A 13,232-nucleotide genomic window follows, 5' to 3' on the forward strand; every position below is an offset into this window, starting at 1 on the left:
GGTAGCATTCTACCTGGATAATAAAACCTGTTTCCATTGAGTTAATTCCGACTCACAGCGACTTTATAGGACAGAGTAGAACTGCCCCATAGCGTTTCCAAGGCTATAATATTCACAGAAGCAGACTACCACATCTTTTGCCTGGGGAGCTACTGGTGGGTTAGAACCACTGACTTTTTGGTTAACAGCTGAGCAATTAACCACTGAGCCACCAGGGCTTATTACCTGGATAATAATAGTAAACACTTAAGTAGGTGTTTTTGTTGTTAATTTATGCAATTTCCAAAGCCACTGTCCTTTAGGCAGTGCTTTAGTGGTGCCTATATTCATTATATTCACACATTCATGCTTGAGTTAACATATTCACTAATATATCCATCACTGTCTCCCACAGTTCCCCACCCATCCACCTACTCCATGCCAATATTACATTCCCTCTCTTCCCCAATGCTTCACCCCCAATGCTAATTCATAAGAAAAATAAAGCAGCCCTGGAAACACTGGGTATGACCCATCTCCATTTTAGATTCCTGGTATGTGCAATTAGTACATGCTTGGACTTCCTACCCATGCCTACTCAGTTTAACTCTGCCCCTTCCCTGAGTGAAGAGGTTTTGTGTATACTGATGTGTACATGTGGGAGTGAGTTCCCCTCATATTTTCTGCAGTTTTTTTAGCTGAGTGTTGTTTGGGTCTTACAGCCCCCTACTCTGAGAGAATTGCCCCTTTACATACCCAAACATTTCTTTGTATGACACATAGGCATATGGTGCTTGTGGGCATGATAGGAATTCCAGACGAAGAGAATACAGAGAATTTCTCAGAATTGATAAAAAGGCATGAATCCTCAAATTGATGAAGCACAGGGACTCGTGAGCAGGCTAAGGATAAAGGAATCCACGTACACACAGTACAGTGAGACTAAATTACAAACAAGACAAAGAGAGAGTCTTAAATATCAACTAAAGAAGAAAGATCAGCTTCCAACAAAGAGAAAAACAGTCTCAACAGTAACAATTGAGGCCGGAAGGTAATGAAGAAATATTTGTAAAGGGTTAAAGTAACCTGGAATTTTATTCACAACTAAATTATCATACAAGAGTGACAGTGAAATAAAGATGTTTTTAGACAAAGTCTGAGAGAGTTTATCACTCCTAGGTGTCACTGAAGGAACCATTAAAGGATCTACTTGAGGAAGAAAGAAGATAAACTCACAAAGAAGAAGTGAGATGCAGGAAACATGCAAAATAAATAAACATATAAATACATAGAAAATATTAAAACAATGAAAAAATAAATTAAAAACTATTGAAAGGGTATTGATTGTATTTATTTTAAAAGGCTAATTGGGGATTTGAAAACAGGGTGAAAATAAAATACTAGGTGGAAACAATCTAAATGTCCATTTATGGATGAACGGATAAACTGTGGTAGAAACCCTGGTGGTGTAGTGGTTACGTGCTGCGGCTGCTAACCAAGAAGTCGGCAGTTCAAATCCACCAGGCGCTCCTTGGAAACTCTATGGGGCAGTTCTACTCTGTCCTATAGGGTCGCTATGAGTCGGAATCGACTTGACAGCAGTGGGGTGGGGATATGTACACAATGGAATGAATACTACTCAGCCAGAAAGAGAAATGAAGTACTGATACAGGCTACAACATGGATAAACATGAGGACATTATGTTGAGTGAAATAAGTCAATCACAAAAGGGCACATATTATATGATCTCACTTATATAACTGACAAGAATTGGCAAATATTTAGAGACCAAAGTTTATTAGTGGATACCAGTGACAAGAGGGAGGGGGGAAAAGGGGTGCTGTTTTTTAGGAACCAGTGAGTCTCCATTTATAGTGATAGGAAATAGAGCATAGATTAAGGGTAGTGGTTGCACAGTCAATTAATGTAACTGATATTCATTAAGTGGTACACTTGAAAAACGTTGAATTGGCAAATGTTGTGTTATATGTATTTTTTTTTATATATATTTATTTTATTTTTGGGAACCCTGGTGGCATAGTGGTTAAGTGCTACGGCTGCTAATCAAAAGGTCGGCAGTTCGAATCCGCCAGGTGCTCCTTGGAAACTCTATGGGGCAGTTCTACTCTGTCCTATAGGGTTGCTATGAGTTGGAATCAACTCAACGGCAGTGGGTTTTTTGGGTTTTATTTTATTTACTTACGTTGTAGTGATTTTTATAAAATTTCTATTTACCGTGTTTTTTATTTGTTTAGTTTTGTTCTCTTTCCCTGTCTTCTTATTAAATCTATTAAGTTTTCTTTATTTCATGCTTTCTCAACTGTACTGGTTTAGAAGTTATACATTCTGTTTTTATTCTTTGCCTTATTCTTTGTCATTTTTTAATGAACGTACTTGACCTAAAGTCTAAACTTAATATCTCTCTGATCGTAGTTCAGTAAAACTAGAAATTGAAAATGAATTCAAAACAAAAAAGTCTTTCTACAGCCAACTCAGTGGCAATGGATTTGGTTTTTTTGTTTGTTGGTTTCTATTTAACAAAGTCTTGAGTAAAAATGAAATTACAAACAGAAGTTACAGAATATCTGAAAAATAATGATAATAAAAACACTACGTATCAGAATCTATGGGGTACAATTAAAGCAGTCATAACAGGAAAATTTATATCCCTAAATATTTATATCAACAAAAATAAATAAATGAATTAAATTCCCAGCTCAAAAAGCTATAAAAAGAACAACAAAGTAAACCAAAAGAAATCATAAGGAAGGAAATAATAATACTTAATGCTTTAACTCTGTTTTAAAAAATTCATCTCTAGCAACTAAAAGAAGAAATTATAGTGGCATATGGAAATTGTTTTGTAAAATACTTAGAACTGAAAATAATATAATTATTATTACAGCTGAAACAATAGAAAGCTATAGATCTTTAAATGCTTATTTTGGAAAAGAAGAAAGCCTGAAAATTAATGACCTAACATGCAACCTAATAGGTAAGAAAAAGAACAACAGAAAGTTGTTCTTCCTAAAAAGTAGAAAGGAGGAGATAATAATGATAAGAGCAGAAATTAATGAATTAGAAAATAAATATGAAACAGTGAGAATCAACAAAACAACAAAAGTTTCTTTAAAAGATTAATAAAGTAGACAAAACTCTGGAAATATTGATAATGGAAAAAGAGAAGACAAAAATAATAACAAGCATAAAGATGAGCAGTTCCTGCCAAACACTGCATTTTAAAAAATAACTAAATAACTAGCAAGCAAGCATTTCACCTTTCACCCTCTGGTAAATTGGGTGCTAAGTTAACCCGAGCTCCTATGGACAATAAAGCAATTCACTAATTCATTTAATACAACAATCCTATTAACTAGATATGTTATTGTCCTCTCCCACTAAATATATATGTTCCAGAGAGGGATGGTTGTCTATTTTGTTTACTGCTTATATCTCAGGCACCCAGATCAATGCCTAGTGCAGAACAGGTTTTCAGTAGACTCTGAATGAATCTACTTTTAACAGATGAGAAAACTGAGGCACAGAGACATTAGGGAACTTGGCCAAGGTCACACATTTAGTAAATGGTGGAGCCAAGATGTGAACACAGGTGGTCTGACTCCAGGACCCACTCTCTAAATTGGATACTCTCTATTTCTTTTATAGGAAGGAAAACAACAGTCCAGCATATTCCAGACACCTTCTTAAGACAGTAGACAAGGAGTATAAATGGGAGGAAGGTCTTCTAAAAGCTAGTCTACGTAGCCTACTCATGTCTTCTCTTTCCACTTTGTTCTAGGGCAGGGTTAATGCCCCACCTGTCCTCACCATAAAGGGGACTGTGAAGGGATCAGCATCCAGATTCCATTGTCAAAACTCTAGTTTCTGGCAGCTAAGGAAGCCTCATTGCCCCATCATTCACCAGAGCTGGGTACCCCTGAATGTCTCTCAACAAACCATGAACACCACGCAGTTCAGCAGACCCCAGGGCAAAGTTGAAGCTCTTTGTCTCCAGGCTTCTCCTGTTGGTTTTAAATGATACATAAATGGTGCAAAATCCCTAAATTTACGGCATCTAGACCACAAAGACAGCCGGAGGATATTATTTTAATTTTAAAAGGCTATAAAAGAACATCACTGTTAGCTCTATGTTCTGGTTGTAATGCTTCAGGGGTGTGTTTAGATTGTAAATCCCTCTTGGCAGAGACAATCACTGCTCAGTATTTTCATTTACACTGAATTTTAGGAATTCCTTCTATGGTTCAAACTCCATTTTACCATTCAGATTTTCCCACCTGGCCCTCTGTAATCTCAGAGTCTTCGTACCTGAGCAAGAAAGAACCTGCTCATTTGATCCAACTCCCTCACTCTGTAGCTGGGGAAACTGAGACCCAGAAAGAAATTTATTTTCCCGTGTCATACAGCTGGTTAGCAGCAAAGCATCACAGATCATGAGAAAAGTAATGGAAAATTAAGGAGAACCTATTTAATGTTTGCTCTTATTCACCTAATTTTTGAAATCTACTCCAAGTTTCCATTTAGTCTGTACTTAGCACGTGCCTTCTCTGTGCCCCCTAGGATGGTCAATACAAAGAAAAGACCTGTCCTCAAGGACTTCAATTCTCCTTGGGATTATAACATGGACACATGAAATAATCAAAGCACAGTTCAAGACATCATTCAGCCACTTGCTTATTTATTAATTCATGTACTCATCCATTCGTTCATTGGATGGATTTATTGAACACAGTAATAAGTCAGAAATAGATCTTGCTCTCAAGGAGCTTACAGTCTACTAGGAAAGAAAAGAGATATATATGCTCAAATAATGGTTTGTCAGGTCTTGGGGCTTGGTTTCTGTAGATTTAATGTGTGCCTAGTCAATGGCCCTGCCTGGAGTTTCTGTCAAGTCTGAGAGGTGGAATCAGGTGGTCAGAGATCTGGGACGTTTAGTTGGGTTTTAAAAGTCATGACCTTCTTCTCAGGAAAGAGGTACCAAACTTGATTTTACAAAGAACCTATGCGGTGCTGGATGTTTGACATTTAATTATGACAGCAACCCTTAGAGATCAAGAAATTGAGATTCAGAAGACATAGCTAACTTGTCCAAAAAATCATCCAGCTATACGTTAGAGTTGTGCCAACCCCATCTGACTCCCAAATCTGTGCTCTTTTACTGTAGACCCTCTGCTGGCCTGCTTTTCCAGCCTGGCTGGGAAGACACACCCTGCAAGTAGTGCTCATTTGTGTTAACTTGAATCCTTGGGGGCAAAGGAGGGTACCTCAGGTGCTAACAATACTTCTGTGATGTATTTGTGGTGTTTGCAGCTATGTCTCTAGAGGAGGACCAAGTGGCTCCACAAGGACCTGGTGATATCCTATGGAGTGTGTACAACTGGACACTCCTTGTGAGAAGGGCTGTTCTCTGGCATTCATTTTTTCATTTGTTCAACAAATATTTACTGAGTCAGGCAAGCACAGGGCACTGGATATACAGCAGAGAACAAGGTAGAAGCATGTTTGCTTGGGCCTCCATAATGTGTGTCTAAAGCTTATTAGCCACAGAGCAGGGGGGCAGGAAAGGGGTCCATTAAAGCTTATTCTTCAGATATTAGGTGCCCAGCATTTGCCATACGATGATGAGTCTGACACAGCTGCTGCCTTCAAGGACTCTGGGTCTAGTGCCTGCTTTGATCTAGTTCATCATCTACCATGGGTTGGTCTTTTTCCTTTCTTCTCCTTGACTTTGGCTCACTTGGGTTCTGAAAGCCCACAGAACACAGACTGGATTTTCTTTTCTACCCCCTGACTAACAGTCATAATTCAAGGTTGAATTTAACCAGTTCTGTGAGAGAATGGGAAACCCTGGTGGCATAGTGGCTAAGTGCTATGGCTGCTAACCAAAAGGGTCGGCAGTTCAAATCTGCCAGGTGCTTCTTGGAAACTCTATGGGGCAGCTCTACTCTGTCCTACAGGGTCGCTATGAGTTGGAATTGACCCGATGGCACTAGGTTTGGTTTGGGTTTTTTTTGTTTTTATGAGGTTTTTTTGGTGAGAGAATGAAGGTCCCTAGGTGGCACAAACAGTTCACTCTTTCACCACTTCATCTAGCAAAAGTAGGACCAACCACCCAGCTTCCTTATACTTTTCATTCTGACAAAACTGTAGAGAAGTATCAAACGTGATCACCCAGAGCCTTGTCTCTCACCAATACTTATTGGTGGTGATATTTTGTGTATATCTGTTGCCAACTCATGTCATGGATTAGCAGTGCCTTCTTTACTACTGGAGGCAGAGTCATCAACATCTTTACGACAAACTCAATAGTGGCCACTGACCTTTAAGAGGTCAAGAAGTCAAAAGATCAGCCACCATTCTCTTCCCAGCACTGGGATTTCTGGCATCATTTACGTGCTTTCCCAGGAACTCAAACAGGGAAATTCAGGAGGAAATCCAACGTGTTCATAAAGTGCTTTCTGTCTGGCCTGGGCTTGTTGTCAGAGCAGATTGAGAAATGGCCACATTGTTCTGAGACTTTTGAGCTTCCTGTGACTGTCTTGTTAGACGGTGGGAGTTTTCCTTGTGAGGTCAGAATGCCAGTCACAGGAGCCCGCCAGTCTGCCTGGCAGACCCAGGCACATCAGGGGAATCTCCCAGTCTTGAAGCTGGAAAGGGAAGGACCTCATAGGTCCACTCTTACACCCCTGGCTGGAATCCCTTTGACAACATCTGTGCCAAGTGGAGCTCCAATGACCACAGAATCACATCTAGTGACCAGCAACCTCTTCTACCTAGTGTTGAATTTCTCTACCTTAAAAGGCACTGAAGTCTGTGTCCTTTTAACTTCTACCAAATGATTCTGCCTTTTCCCTCAAGCCTACTTAATTCCTTGTCCACAGAATGGTTCTTTACTTCATATGTTTGAAGATTGTTGTTATGCCTCATTCCACTTGGCTTTCTCTTTTGTAGACTCAATATTCCCGCTTTCTCCAATCCGTGGTTTCCCATTTCCTCACCTACAGAATAGTTTGCCTGTCATCTTTGTGAATATCTCTCCAACTTCTGAACCCCAGCCTACTCCCAATCCCAGCACAATAACGCACTGCCTCATACATATCTGTGGTAGGGCTGTGGTGTGAGGGCTTCGAATCTGTCCCCTCTTCCTGGGTGTGAGGTCCTAGAGAAAGGCACCATGTCTTTTTCACACTCTAACTTTGCCCTAGCTCCTGGTACCTCACATCTATCAGAATCTCCCCCATTCATTACTCCTCTACCTCCCTCTATACTGGCCCCTTTATCTCAAAAGCATTCCTCCCATTTCAAAAACAAATCCATCCTTCAGCTCCACATCCCCTAATGGCTGTATGTCTCCCTCATAGCCAATCTTCTTGGAATAAGTTATCACTGACATTTCCTCCCTTCTATTTTCACATTAACGCTCTGCAGTATGATTCGCTCCCCACCACTCCGCTGAAAGTGGTCTGACAAAGGTCACCAGTGATCTTCTAAACACTAAATTGAATAGACACTTCATGATCCCTGTTTCACTTGATGTCTCAGCAGCATTTGAGCTCCTGTGGCAGCTGATCTGTGGCTCACCTTCACCTCTCTGGTTCCCCTGCTCACTTTCCTTTCCTGGCCTCTCTTCTTCCATCCCTCTGCTCCTTGGATGTAGGTGTGCTCCAGGGTTCTGTCGCTGGCCCTGCTTCCTTTTCACTGCACATGCTCTGCCTCAGAATTCTCATCAAATCCCATGAATGAATTCCATATTTATGTACACATAATGCCCTGAATGTCATGTTCCTCTCTCCCAAACTTCATGTATAGTCAACTGCCTCGTGAACATGTTCACTTCGATGCCCCACAGCACTTCATACTCAACATGTCCCAAACCTGTCTTCCCCAGCAAGCTTGCCTGTCTCCCTGTCTCCAACCTCAGTGAGTAATGGACACCACCATCCACCCATCCTGGGCTCCTTCATCTTCCATACCTGGTCTGTTATTAAATTCTGCCCATAATAATCATAGCCTCCATGTACTCAGTGCCTACTATGTACCAGGCTTTTTATACACACTATTCCATTCAAGTCTCATGATGGGACCACAAGAGAGGTATTATTATTCCATTCTGTTATCAGTGAACAAACTGAAATTTTGACTAAATAGTTTGCCCAAGATCACACTGCTAGTAAGTAATGGAGCCAGACCTATCTGATCCCAAAGCTCTCTCCACTCTCCCACCTTTTCCCTTTCCTTCATGCTGCGTGTTTTATCTCCTTGGCATCTTTTATCAAACTCCCTCCTCTCCATCCCTGTACCCCCGATGGTTAAACAGGCAGCAAAATGTCTGCTGTGCCTAGAATGTCAGAAGACATGGGAGGGGTGTGGAACGATAAGGTTGGGGCCAAAGTGCACACCACACTGAGGGGTTTGGACATAATCCCAGAGGCAGTGGGAGCCCCATAGAGATTTTCAGGAAAGGAGGGGCCTGCACAGACTTGTGTTTAGGAAGACATGGAGGATAGATTGGGGGAGGGGGAGTGAACCTGGGAGAGGTGAGATAGTTATTTTAGGATCCTGACCAGAATTGGCAATTGTCTTGAATCCACCAGTCCCACCTGGTACAAAATTCTTTCTGCAGAGAGTTGTCTTTCTCAAAATATGCTCCACCATATGTGGGGAGGGTGGAATGCATCAGGATAAAGTCTTTGGTCAAATAAGCTTAGAAAATGCTAGGTTAAACAGGTTTCTTAACACAGGGTCTTCAAAGCCTTTAATCTGCATTGCATGTGTAATACGCACGCAATTCTGCAAACTTATCTAACCACAAGACCTCTTTCTGAGAGCATCTCAAAAGACTAGAGTTTAAGGGAATATGTAAAATAAAACAAAGACCTAGAGCTGTCATAATTCTGTCAGCTCTAGTTCCTGAAAGAAAAAAAATAAACAGCTTTCCACTGAGTGACACCTGATATTCTCACTGAACACTCTGCTGTGAGAATCTTGCGTGTGTGTTTGAGGTTGTGGGAACAGAGGGGACTCCATGAAAATATGAGTGATAGCTTTTAGTCATTCTTTTTGTAGACAGACTGAGCAAATCCACCAGGTCTCTGGTGTTTGTTCAGATCTGAAAGAGGTCAGACCCAGGTGTTTGAAAGAATGGCAGGTCCTGACCTATGAAACAGAGAAGCCAGATCAGCAGCCTCTGGAATGTTCTTCTTTCACTGACATCCCTTGCACTGCATTTGGTCTGCTTCCTGGGGGGAAGGGCTGAAGAGTCACCTTAGACTCTGTTTAACCTTGGCAGGTGCTGGCTCTGTTGGTCCTGGTCTGGGTCTCTTCACACTGTCATATAGCTCGCTAGGGCTCCCTTGGCTAAGTCACCATTTGCAGGCTTGGTCTTGCCTGAGCGCTAGAGGAAAAAAAAATTTCAAACATCCACCCTGAGTTTAGTGTCTTTCAGCGAGCTCTGGCCTTGGGACGCCTTCCCTGGCAGATCCAAGGCCATTTCCCAGCTGATTCCCCAGGGTTGAGAAGTCTGGACAGCTCTGTGTGTGGCTTGGGGAGGTGCCTCTTTTTCCACTGCAGGAATCTTCACTGGAGATGCATCAGATATTCCTCAGCTGCTGCCAAGGCTTCAGTGCAACAAGTTTAAAAGTGCAGAAGGGGACAGATAAGCAGGAGCCTCTCCAGTGAGGGGCATCTCCTGGCAGGACAGGAGGATAGCAGTTCACCGCCAGCACCAAAATCAGGAAACCACACAGAGCCCTGAGTAAGGGGACCCTGAGGAGGGACCCTCCTGCTGCTGCTCCAACTGTATGGCCCAGAGGATGGCTGCCCAGCCCTGCTCCCTCAGCTGGTCTGGTGTATGCCCAGAAGGACTTTAAAATACTGACTCTCCAGACTTTCCTATCACATATTGCTCTTATAAGAATGGTCAGATCTCACTATTTTGGATTTCTAGAAATATGAATGAAGCTCAAAATGTATCTACTCCAGCTCCATTAGTAGCTCATGCTACTCCAGCCCTCTCATAACGGGGAACTGAGACCCAGAGAGAGAAAGGGGACTCACCCAGAACCCACGCTTATGGCAGAGAAAGAAAAAGAACACCTTTTTCCTGTCTCCCTGTTCAGCCTTTTCTTAATCCTACGGCTCTGTCTCTCCCAACAGAGAAAGAAAACCAGCTTTATTTTCTATTTAGTTTTATCTTTTAAGCAGTCAATATTGCCATTAAAACTAAACTAAGGTTTGGAGCTTCCTCAAAAAGTTAAACATAAAATTACCATATGGTTCAGCAATTCCTCTCCTAGGTATATACCCAAAAGAATTGAAAGCAGAAATGCAGACTTGTACACCAATGTTCATTGCAGCATTATTCACAGTAGCCAAAAGGTGGAAACAATTCAAGTGTCCATCAACAGATGTGTCATATCCATATAATATTGTTCACTCATAAAGAGAAATGAAGTTCTAATACATGTTATGAAGTGGATAAACCTTGAAAGCATTGCTAAGTGAAATAAGCCAGACACAAAAGGACAAATATGGTCTGATTCCACTTAAATAAAATATCTAGAACAGGCAAAAGCATAGAGACAAAAGCAGAGTAGAAGGTACCAGGGACTGGGGGAGGGAGGAATGAGGAGTTATTACAGAGGTACAGAGGTTCTATTTGGGGTGATGAAACAGTTTTGGAAATAGTGGCGATGGTTAAATAACATTATGAATATAATTAATGCCATTGAATTGTACATTTAAAATGGTTAAAATAGAAAATTCTCATATATATTTTACCACAATTAAAAAATAATCAAAAAAATTTTTAATAAAAATTAAAAAAATTAACTAAGGCAGGTTCTGGAGTCAGGTATCAGTCCCTGGGTAGTGCAAATGATTAAGCATTCAACCACTGACCTAAAGGTTGGTGGCTGGGACCCACTCAGACATGCTGTCAAAGAAAGGCCTGGCAGTCTGCTTCCTTAGAGTTACAGCTTTGAAAGCTGTATGGAGCAACATATGGGGTCACCAGGAGTCAGAATCAACTTGACGGCAACTGGTTTGGTTTTTTGTGGGTTTTTTTTTTTTTTTTTTGGTTTAGAGTCATATGGAGCCATGTTCAGAGTCCAGCTCTGCCACTTACTAACGTGGTAGAGTAAAATGAGCCTGGAGCAAAGTTTAACCTCTGTAGCTCAGGTTTCCTTCTCTGAAAACAGCACCTACCACATAACGTCAGAAGTAAAGATTAATTAAGATGATATATATAAAGAGCTCAGCTTGATGTACAGCAGGTAATAAATATTCAATAAAGGTTAGCTATTTTTTTATTGTTATTAGTAGTAGTACTTTAATGAACATGTGAGGTAATTGATAATTAACATTTAAATAAGTATTATGGTAAAAGTCTATTACCTGTATTTGTATGTATATGAATGGACTAAGTGTAGGTTATGGAATTTGAGAAAAGTTTTTTCCACCTAAGCCATTTAAATTTTCACTTTGAAATTTTCTTTTTGTTCTTAGTTGGCTCTTAATAGTTTAACAAGTTGGCAGATAAACTTTAGCACGACACTAAATTTCCACCTACTCCTTCATGTACCCATCCCTCCCTAAAACATTTGTTGAACAACTACAATATCAACTCATTAAAGGTGCCCTATCGATGCTTTTGGATGGATAGATGGACGGACGGGCGGACGGACAGACGGATGAATGGGTGGATGGGTGGATGAGTGGGTGGTGCTAAGAGAGTGATTGAAGCACCCACCATCGGTTCACACTGGATAGCTGTCTGCCTTTGTGAAAGGCCATAGGGGTGGGATGAGGGACTGGAAGAAAATGCTGAAAGGCTGGAGGTCTTGATGCAGATAAAGAACAGATGTAGTAAAAAGTGAGGCAAAGCTGAAGGATGAGAGGCTGTGGTCAGAGCCTGAAATGGAACAGTTTGCAATCCTAGAGTAGATGTAGTTTCCTGGTGATGACAAGGTCCTGCGATCAACCATGGGATGTGTGTCCAAGATAGATAAGGGTTCTGGGGGTCCTTAAATCCAAGGAGGCCTAGGAACTCTGAATTCAGGTTGTAGGATGGGTCATCCACATAGGCTTTGAATTAATATGGTTTTACTATATTCCATCAAAATTGCTCCAGGAACAGGGTGAGGGGTATCTCTTACATAATACTGAATTTAATATGAAATGGTGATAATGTACTGAACAAAGTTCTTTATAATTCTTGCCTTATTTTTACTTCAGCAAATGAGTGGTGGTGGAGTTAAAGGTCAAGTGTGTGTGTGTGTGTGTGTGTGTGAAAGAGAGAGAAAGAAAGAAAAACATGTGTATCACATTGTTTTGTTGTCTGACCTTTTCAACATTTTAGCTCCAGGCCAGTTGTAGAGCAATTCTGGGAGTCTTGAGGGGGTTATATATAGCAAAATGTCACCAGCCACCAAAGACATTCTGTTCTCCTCTCCCAATCCAAATACTTGTAGTTCACACCCTCAACAAAGATTCACAGTAAATTTTGGCTTGGCGAACATGATGTTATATTTGTGCATAGGAGGTTTTATAGCCTTGGAAACTCTATGGGGCAGTTCTACTCTGTGTTAAAGGGTCGCTATGAGTCGGAATCAACTCGACAGCAATGGGTTTGGTTTTTTTTTTTTTTGGTATTATACTATAAGGAGAAGAGGTCTAGATGGTAGGTCAGGAGACTCACTGAGACCCCTACCCCTACTCTCATCAGCACTTGCACTGTGCCTATAAATAAAAATTGTGACCAGGATGGTACAACTGTATTTAGCCCTTTACATCTTAAAAATCACCCTTAGCTTTTAATTCTCAAAACAAGTTGGCCAGGCAGATATTATTGTGCCCATTGACAGAAGGGAAACTGAGGCAGAATGGAGCAGTGAAGTGACATGTGCAAGGACACCCAGTTATGTGTGGTAGAGCCAGGTCAGACCAAGTCCCTGACCCAAGCCCAGCATTCTTGACACTGGACTGACAGGTCACTGCTGCTCTGTTTCTGCCCCATAACATGAACCCATCTCCAGGTTCCCTCACCAACAGCTCTGACCAGCTATGTTCTAGAAGGACCATGCTAGGAGCAAATATTTGCCTCCCTACTTATATTTCTGCTGGGTAGTGTAAGCCATACACATAATTTTGAGGTTGGAAAAAAAAAAATTTGTGGGCCATTTCACTGCCACTCATTGCCTTATATCACCAGTTTCATCAGAAGGATGTCCCCAGT

General features: G+C 41.2%; 1 protein-coding gene across 3 annotated transcripts in view; it reads left to right on the forward strand.

The window, feature by feature from the left end:
• The window catches only part of ME3 (malic enzyme 3), a 250,131-nt gene that overhangs the window by 178,122 nt on the left and 58,777 nt on the right, over window positions 1-13,232 (forward strand). The window lies entirely within an intron of this gene.

This window comes from Elephas maximus, chromosome 7 (assembly GCF_024166365.1).
Source record: "Elephas maximus indicus isolate mEleMax1 chromosome 7, mEleMax1 primary haplotype, whole genome shotgun sequence".
In the NCBI taxonomy this organism is placed as follows: Eukaryota; Metazoa; Chordata; class Mammalia; order Proboscidea; family Elephantidae; genus Elephas; species Elephas maximus.